Source organism: Podarcis gaigeae, assembly GCF_964106915.1.
Source record: "Podarcis gaigeae genome assembly, chromosome: 4".
In the NCBI taxonomy this organism is placed as follows: Eukaryota; Metazoa; Chordata; class Lepidosauria; order Squamata; family Lacertidae; genus Podarcis; species Podarcis gaigeae.
In genome coordinates, this window is record NC_139677.1 from 60,908,567 (window position 1) to 60,918,530 (window position 9,964).

The following is a 9,964-nucleotide window of genomic DNA, read 5'->3' on the forward strand; positions in this document are numbered from 1 at the left end:
GTTCAGCTATTCGCTTGTACAGCTGGTCTCAGAAAAAATTGTACCAGCATATAAAGATAGAGTTTGCCACAAATTTTGCATATAGGCAACTCCCCATTAACCCAGGGTTTATGTTCTGAGGCACTGTGCATTTAAGTGAAATGTGTATATTGGGAACACCATTGAAACCACTTTCTCTGCATAGGCCTCACAGGTTGGTGCAAGGCCTCCTGGGATTGAACTTGCAAAGGCTTGTGGGATTGCTAGGTCCTGTCATCACACCATTTTTGCCCTTTCTGCACTCTAGTCACTTCTGGCTTTTGCACATACTGAACACACACAAAATGGTCATTGCCTATACTTAAAAACACCAGTGATTTTAATTCAGTCAGATTTGGAAATCAATGGGGTTTAATCATGGTTTATTCTAGACTGAATTGTGGCTAATCTATATACTGATACGAAACGCTCAAAAGTGTTTCTTCCCACCTAAATATTTTAATTGCATTTTAATAACAACCAGGTTTCTGAAATTAAAAGTTAAAGAAAAATAAATTCAAGCAAAATAAAAATAGATACATTGTCACAAGTTGTGACAACTCTCATATTGATCCTTACGTAGCCAAAACAGCATAACCCACACAATACAGTGAGGCATCAGCAGACTTGGGGAAACCTTGAGGTCTGCACAAGAACCAAAAAAAGAAGAAAGGAATCGGAAAAACCCTTTTTGGCTGGGGAAAAACCCAAAACAGTCTGATGAGAACAGAGTATGCTCAGTGGCCTTGAAATACTGGCTCACTGTTAGAAGTGGGCAAGAATGGAAAACTGGAAGAGGGTGAATGGAATGCAGAATTCTGGGGAAACACTCCTGCTGAAGCCCTGAATAGGAGCACTGAACATCATATTACTGAAATCTTGAATTGGAACCAGTTTCTGCCGGCAAGTGAGCAATTTTCTTCCCCTTCCCCTCCTAAGCAGACACCTCGCTGGAGCACATAGTTCCAGGGGCAATATGAGCGTGCACAGCCTTTAGTTTTAAGTGACCATGTGGTCCATTTATATGATGATCTGTTTATATGATAATCCAGCATGCACACTCTGTTCTTGGCACATCACATTGGTTGGGTAGCTATGTAAAATCCTGAACAGGAGAAGAAATGTGTGGCTAGGGAAGCAGATATACATGAATATTACTTCACAGCATTTCTGAAATGATGCAACAACAATATTTTTAAATAAGTGTATCTACAAAGTTCCTCCTAGTTTATCTCCTATGGGATATGATTTAAACACCAACGGAGGAAAACATAGCTGCTTTGATTCGCCTTGACAATCAATAAGGAGCTTAGGGAATTTCACACAGATTTGGAAATGCACCTTGGAAGAAGCGCATAAATGAACTTGTACCCCTGTCATATTAAAGGAGTTTATTGCTCTTCAGGGAAGTCTTAATACTCTGTTAATTGAGAAGGCGGAAGATCATTTGCACTTGACTGCACAGTATTACTACGAATGTTATAATAAATGGAGTAAACTTTAGCTCTCATGCTAGCTAGAGTAACATTTCACAAGGAAAGCTTAATAAAATAGCCAAAGGCAGTGTTTGTTTTTGATTAGCTGATACCGACTTCAGTGTTTTGAACGGTAAAGAGCTGTTACAATTCATTGGTATATATTGTAACACAACAGAGTAGATTTGGTTTAACCACTGAAGTGAAAGGCACCCAGCCACAACTATTCCCCTCCCAGCCCCCAAAAAACAGAAATCTTGAGTTGTGGAGTGAGGTGATAATGTCTCAAACGTAAAGTGTAACCATTTCTGTAAGCATGCTGGTATTTTAGCTGGAGATAATTGGTCTAGTTTCATTCAAATTTGCACCCCAGAGATTAAAGCAGAAAGACCATAGACTAAAGATTATAACTGAAATGAATTAAATAGTTTATTGATAAATAATATAGAAACAGTAGATAATAAAAATTAGTGGCCCAAATGACTCCAGAAGTACAGAAAAGAAATTCAATCCAAGGACTCGCAATGCAAGCCAAACACTAAGAGTAAACTATAAAGGAATCAAGTGTTGATATGCATAAAGAATGAGAACTATAATAAAGCAATGTGGTGGTGATTTATTTCATTCCTATACCACTTTATATTTTTAAGGAAAATATCTCAAAGGGCTTTACAACACATTTAAATATCCAATGAAACAATCCAGAATAAAGCCTTACTGGAGAAAGTTAACTATAAAGTATGCATTCAAAGCAGCATAATTAACAGGAAACTAAACTTTTATCTTAAAGATTTCAAAATAAAACATTACAAAGGAGGTCAACTACAGAATCCACATCTAACACAGCCAAGTTAACAGCAAAAATTATCTTAAATGTTTCAAAAGAAAACATTACTCAATGATGTCAGATATAAAATGTAAAACAGCATAATTAAGAAGAGAATAACATATCATCATAAGCACAGAACATACCTACTGTTGCTGCCCAACCTGCCAATGGAGGTTCATGGTGGGCAGTGGCTGTGGAAGTTCAGGCTTGATGACCTGGGTCTGCACTAAGAGACAACCAAGATGGTCTCTGGGCTCTTCAACAGGTGCAGGTTTTGTAGCTGGAGTCAGTCAGAGCCCTGCCACCCCAAGCCAGGTGGGAAAAGGCCTGCAAGGCAGGGGGCAAGTCCTTCAGGACTCACAGCTAAGATGGTCAGTTGATTGACTGCCTGGTTCGTTGGTTGATTGCCATGTCTTACATTACCTCCTCCTGATATTTCCTCCAGCCCATCTAGTTTAAAAGCATCCTTAGTGTTTTAGCATTAAGTCTGAAAGAGAGAAAAACTTACCTACCAATCCAATATAGCAGATCAACAAGTTCAGAAATCTCTGCTTCTGGCAAAGCAGGAATAGAAAAACCAAAGAAAGATGAAGGGATGAGAAAAGGGAAGGAAATAACAATAGCCTAGCACATGGGTCACCAATGTGGTACCTGGAGACACAAAAGGTTTTCCCTGGGGCCTGCAGGGAAAATTAGGCTGAAAAGAAGGCCTAATTGGCATCACAAGGGTGATTTCAGGGTGCTACAGCTGTGGAGGGGATGAGTTAAGTCTCCCCTCCTCCCTGTAAACCTCCCCCCCCCATTAAAAACCCCTCCCTCCACATTTAGATCTCTAAATCTGCAATCATCACCAGATCCTGAAACCACGAGTCCTTCACTAGTAATTAAGCTTGGCTAATATCAGAAGAAACTGAGTTCCATAGTTGTGGGGCTACTATGGAAAAACCCCTGTCACAAGTGCCTGCCTGCTATGCAGGCCACAAGATACTGTGAGTCTAATTCTATGTACATTCTGCAGTGAATAGTGACTCCCAGCATGGGATTTGTTCCTGTTTCCTTGGAAGAAGTAATGAAGCCCTGTGAATAGAATATCCGCATCTAAATGAATGAAGCACACATCAAGCAACTGAATAGCTCCAAAATAACAAAGTTCTGATGAATGTGAAAGTGCTTTGGATCATTCATGATCTAGTTAATTCCTGCTTTGCAGCAGGTTGGTCTAAATGACCCTTGAGGTCCCTTCGAACCCTACAATTCTATGATTCTATGTCAGCATCACATCCTGGTTCATATCAAATGAAGTGATTTGGCTTATTATTTTTCTAGATTAGTTTCTCCATGTGCAATTCTCCAGGGAAATATATTTATAAATTTTGCTTTCAGTCTTCATTAATACTGTTTTTCGTATAATTAGCTGTGTATGCTTAAAATATCTACTGACCTTGTCATTTTCGTTTATCCAGTTCCCAGTAGAATAGACCAGAGCCTTGAAATGTTGATTTATTTGGAGGAAGTGAAGCTAAAGTCTCAAAAAAGCTCTACTGTAATCCCTGTACCAGGGATTCCAAAACAATCACATATGGTCCGGCAGTCATCCGTAAACATATTAAACATAACTGGATACTTTTTCTTGAAAAGTGTCACCTAAATATAGGTAGAGCTTGCATGCCCTTGGAAGCAGGATTTCGCAGACATATCTCTACTGAGATTGGAAATTGTGCAGACAATTGTGAAACCCCATTGATTGGTTACAAGGAAGTCACATTTAATTATTTATAAAGTACAATATGGTTGAAGAGTAATAAAAATGGTTTTTGCATGCTATTATATAACTATGCAGAGTAAGAATGGTTAATAAGACATCGTACCAGCAAATCCACCCACATATTATTTAGCCACTGTTGCAGTTAAACAGTATTAAACAGCCTTAAACAGTAAGGCTTCCACCAAAGAATTCTGGGAGTTGTAGTTTTTTAAGGGTGCTGAGGAGAGCTCTATTCCCTAATATAACAACAACAACAACAACAACAACAACATATTTATATGCTACCCATCTGACTGGGTTGCCCCAGCTACTCTGGGCAGCTCCCAACAAAAAAATGTAAAAACACAACATTATTTATTTCTTTGATATCTGATGGGAAGGTGTTCCACAGAGTGGGTGCAACTATAGAGAAGGCCCTCTGCCTGGTTCCCTGCAGCTTCATTTCTCTCAGTGAGGGAACCACCAGAATGCCCTTGGAGCTGGATCTTAGTGTCTGGGCTGTACGATGTACAGGGCCGAAGCCATTTAGGGCTTTAAAGGCTAGCACCAACGGTTTGAATTGTGCTCAGAAATGGGAGCCAATGTCATTCTTTTAGGACCACTGTTATATGGTCCCTTCACCGAGCCACAATTCTCAGAGTGCTTTAACAATCAATACCTCTTCACAGGAAACTGGCAATTGTAGCGCTGTGAGTGTGGTGTCCTAACATCTCTCAGCATCCTTAACATAATGCAGCTCCCAGGATTCTTTGTCCATGACAGCTTGAAGTGGTCTCATAGTGCTTTAAACGTATGGTGTGAATGTGGCCCTAATTTCTGTTCAGCCATGACTATTTTTAACTTTTTCCTGCAAGCACCAGTAGCAGTCAATAATCCGAAGCTTCATTGCCAGAGAACTACACAACTCAATGGAGTCATACTACATATTATGAAGGGGCGAACTTGCCATTGGAGTTCTTTCAGTGGCAAACCTCAGTTTCTTATCATATGTAACCTTTACAATACATTTTTCCTGTGGAAATATCGTGAACCAATTTTAAACAGCATTAGTGGGTTTTATGTTTAAAAAAAGTGAAAGAGCACATTGGCAACATTTTGCAGCTTCTTTTAAAATGGCACATAATAAGACTTTGTCCTAACTGGAAACATTAGGGAAAAAACATATATTATATTATTAATGCCCAACAAAGCCATTAATGTTATATTTCATTTCCCTTTTCCACCCTAGGAATTTGTGCAGTGTAATAAATTCAGGGTTCAGCATTCAATCTAATAAAGGATTTGATGTATCAGCTCTTCTTTAGAATTTGGCTCTAGCTGTATTTTAATTGGAATATATTATCTGCTACCTTAGGCAAGTAATTCCTTACTGTGCTGATAGCATGCTTCGCACAAGGATTTGCCTGTGCAAATATAACTGGATGCTGCCAAATTGAATTATGAAAATGGAATAGTTTTGAGAAAAACAAACGGATGCAAAGGAGGAGGGGACCTTGGACCTATCATACATTTCTAACCCATTAATTCCTAACAACAAATCTGTAAGATAGTTTCAATTGAGTGAGGCTGTTTTTGCTCATGACCACACAACCCTATGAGATTCATGAGCCAGCATAAATTTAAACCCAGGTATCCCAATCTCATATAATTATGCTAGTTAAAACCAAGATTTTCTCTTGCACTGGACTGCAAATGATGATGGTGCACTGGAAAGACTAGTAGCCTAGGAGAAAAGTTAAACCTTCTGAAGTCCTTCAATTCTTTCAACTCCTCAGTTCAGAAGTAACAGCAGCCAATAATGGGGATGAGATCCTAGAGAACTTCCATTATTTTAATAACTTCTTGGAATGGTTCCAGTCATTTTTGTATTTTATCATTTGGAAACATCCACTTTGTGAAGCAGCTAGAGCTGTTGAAATGACCATGATGGACAGAACGAGAGACACATTTTAAAGATTGTGTAGCCCTTCATAATCTCCTTGTAATATGATCGCAGCCACCTGCATTACATGGGAAGACGCCAGAGGGGAGTGGCAGCAGCATCATGAAGCCATGCACCGACAACAAACAAAAATTAACCCTGCGCATGTTGAAAAAAGCAATAAATCCTATTCCAAATTCAAAATGGGATCAACACTATACTAAAAGAGCCGGCCTGGAAACAGAAAAAAAGTCATATTTTGAAAGCAGATTTGGCAAATGGTGCCTTACACCCAACGATCAGCAATATGCTGATGACACACAGTTCTACCTTTCCTTTACCTCTGCAGGTAAGGCAGTGGATGTGCTGGACCAATGTCTTGCTTCAGTAATGGGCTGGATAAGAGTCAATAAACTGAAGCTCAGTGCAGATAAGACTAAGCAACTGTTAGTAGTGGTTCCTGAAGCCAGATGGGTGAGAGGAGGCCTGCTCTGAAGGAGGGAGTTTGGAGGTACTTCTGGACCCATTACTGTTGCTTGAGGCTCAGTGGGGCTCAGTGGTGTGGAGTGCCTTCCATCAGCTGCAGCTGGTGTGGCGGCTCAGCTGTGTTCCTATCTAGACAGTGAAAGCCTAACTTCTGTTGTCTATGCTCTGGTAACCTCTAGGTTAAATCATGACAACATGTTCTGTGTGGGGCTGCCTCTGAATACAGCTTGGAAACTTCAGCTAGTGCAGAATTCAGCGGCCATGTTGCTTACCAGGAAGACGGTTTGAGTATATTACACCAATCCAGACGCAACTGCGCTGGCTGCAAACTAGTTTCCGGACCCAATTAAAAGTGCTGTTTTTGACCTATAAATCTTTAAATGGCTCAGGACCACACACCTCAAGGACCATCCCTCCCCATATGAACTGACCCTGCTGAGACCCATTTTTGTATACCTCCTCTGTGAGAGGTCTGGAGGGCGGCAACATGAAAATGGGCCTTTTCTGCTTGTGGAATGCTTTCCCCAGGGAGACTCACCTGGTGCCTTCATTACATAGCTTTAGGTGCCAGGCAATCAATCAATCAATCAATCAATCAATCAATCCTCTTCTCTCAGGTCTTTGCCAATTAATCAATCTATTGGTCATTTAACTGGGGGAGGGGTATGGGTTTTTTGTTACTGTGCTTTGTATTTGTGTGTGTGTTTTTAAAAAACAACACTATGGGATTTGGGTTGGTGTACTGAACCAGATCTTTGACAGTGAAAGAAAGGCATAATAGTTATTTTTGCATAGAGAGCTAACAGTTACAGGAAAAAATCATGCAAAATGGGACATTCAAGTAACCATTTTCAAAACCTTAATCGGCTTAATCACCAACTCAGGGGAGATACTGCCGGCCAAGGAACTTTCAGAGTAACAATGCTGTAGGCATAAAATAAGACTTAAAAAAATAAAATGAAAATATATTTACCATAACTCCACCTTTTGTAATAACATATTTTCCATTATCTAAGTTGTTAATTAATAGAATGTTGTATGACTTTTTTGATTGTGTCTATTTGTATAATATACCTATTTTAATGTTTTTTTTATATTTTCTTTTCATGACAATATTTCAATGCATACAAGGATTAGGAAAAATAAAGAAACCATTTAATAATGCAAGGTTGAGACTACAAGGTTAATCAGATTTTTAGTGGAAGTGAATGCAAAATTTGTAATCTAATCATTTCAGTCTCACTGGAAAAATAAGGTACCAAACATATGGCCCTACAGCCTCACTGTATCCATGTTCTTCTTTTGCTGAGCATTGTCTGAATAGGACTGTTGTTCTATGGGGGAAATGCATATATGGCTAAAGCAGAATCTGTATCATGGGTTAAGCAGGCAGTTTACAGTGGGCACATGTAACCCAAAGAGGAGTGAGCCAAGACTTCTGATGATGCACATGAACAAGCACTGGCTGCTTTCAATTGCTCTCTGCTCCCACCCCCTAACCCCAGTAATCTGTTTGTGTATACTTGTGTTCAGTGAAAACTGGAGGAAGTAGTATTGCGTAGTGATGCTGCTAATATCCAAATGGAAGTTTGCAGCAGTCCGCATTGTGAGAGCTACATAATCACTTATTTATGTACATTGGCTCTTACTTTGTATACAGTCTATCCTGCTACATCCAGCCAACTGGGCTCTTTAGAAATTCACACATATTTTCCAGTTCTTGTAATATGTGAACTCAGTGGCAGAGCAACATGCTGCAGCCCCTGGAGTGGACAACAGGTGGGGAGTGGCGTGTCACCCACAGGGGCCTGGCGTGTGTCCCGGGGGTGTGGTGCATCAGCGTGGCACGTTGCCCGTGGGGGCATGGCGCATGTCCCAGGGTTGCATGTCCCAGGGGCATGGCCACAATGGCACCTTTTCCCCAAATGGTACTCAATGTGGCGCGCTCCCCTGCCCCCTTCGTATGCCAGTGTGTGAACTTCATAAATACCCTCTTCCCACCGTACATGCATCTGGACAAGAATCTTAGTTTTCTTAAGAATGCTTCTAAAGAATCAAAAGTAATAAGTCTAGGACATAGGGATGTAGGAAGCTGCTTTTCGATGAATCAGACCATTGATTGGTCCATCTGGCTAAATATTGCCTATAATTACCAGTAGCTGCTCTGCAGTATTTAAGGCAGAAGATTCTCCTAGCTCTACTTGGAGATGCCAAGGATTGAACCTAGAATTTAACACTGGTCCTAAAGGATCTTTATTAGCTCCCAGTGCATTTCCAAGCATAATTCAAAGTGTCGGAGCTGACCTTTAAAGCCCTCTAAACAGCCTCGGCCCAGTATACTTGAAGGAGTGTCTCCACTCCCATCGCTCAGCCCGGACACTGAGGTCCTCCTCCGAGGACCTTCTGGTGATTTCCTCACTGTGAGAAGTGAAGTTACAGGGAACCAGACCTCCCTGTGGAACACCCTCCCTTCAGATGTCAAAGAAATAAACAACTATCTGATGTTTAGAAGACATCTGAGGGCAGCCCTGTTTAGGGAAGTTTTTAACATTTGATGTTTTGTCGTGTTTTTACTATTCTGCTGGAAACCACCCAGTGTGGCTGGAGAAACACAGCCAGAAAGACAGGGTATTAATAATAGTAATCATCATCATCAGTTTGCACAGCACATAGCTTCACCATTTACTGAAATTGAAGGGTGTGAGAATGAAGCCTGGGCTTCTGCAATTGCCTTTGTTGAATGCCAAGATCCAGAAATTTGGCTTCAAAACACGAGTGGGACTTTCCCATATGGGACCACATTCTCGAAAAAGGTTGTGCACAGGGTAGCCAAGAGTTATGAGTCTGAGTTCTGACATACAAATTTTTGTTAAAAATGAGGTACTGGGTCTGATGGGTGCCAGCAGAAAATGGCTGCCATGGGCAGCAAAATAAGAGGTACCAGGGCTCCATACCATTGAGTACAATCACAAACCAAGCCTTGTGAATAACCACTCACCTAGTTATGTGTGGGCTTCAATGCTCATACTTATTTTTCTTTTACATCTACTTATTCTAAGCAAGGATGGTCCATATATCTCAGGGGTAACAAACATCATGCCCACCAGATAATGTTGGACTACAACTCCCATCATCCATTGGACATGCAAGGTGGGCTGATAAGAATTGGGTTCCAACAACATCTGGAGGGTACCAAATTGGCTATCCACAATATAATGCAATATTCCATTTCTGAGAGCAGCTTAGCAAGTTGCTTTGAAAGTGTACCAAACTCCCCAGTGCCTATTTATCTTGGTTGGGATGGGGAGCTAACAGACAACCTGGAATGCTTGAGACCAGTAATCTTGAATGAGTATCCACCCCCATTTAGTCTCTGTGGTGCACACAAAATAAGTTTCAGGGGCTAAGAAAAAGGAGGCAACCCCATTAATTCACATCAACTTCATGGGATACTACAAACCCAAGTAGTG